This window comes from Eimeria maxima, genomic scaffold (genome assembly GCF_000499605.1).
Source record: "Eimeria maxima Weybridge genomic scaffold, Emw_scaff1247, whole genome shotgun sequence".
Lineage (NCBI taxonomy): Eukaryota > Apicomplexa > Conoidasida > Eucoccidiorida > Eimeriidae > Eimeria > Eimeria maxima.
Window position 1 is genome coordinate 4,153 of NW_013563442.1, and position 243 is coordinate 4,395.

A 243-nucleotide genomic window follows, 5' to 3' on the forward strand; every position below is an offset into this window, starting at 1 on the left:
TAAAAAAAAAAAAAAAAAAAAAAAAAAAAAAAAAAAAAAAAAAAAAATACAAACAAACCCTAAACCCTAAACCCTAAACCCTAACAACAAAACCCTCAAAAATGATGTTGTATGTTGTTGTGTATTTTCTTCATTTATGTTTATTTTTAATTCCTGTTTTTTATCCTTTTTAGGGTTTAAAATAGGGTCCATCCACCCCATTTCAGGGTTTAGGGTTTAGGGTTTAGGGTTTAGGGTTTAGGG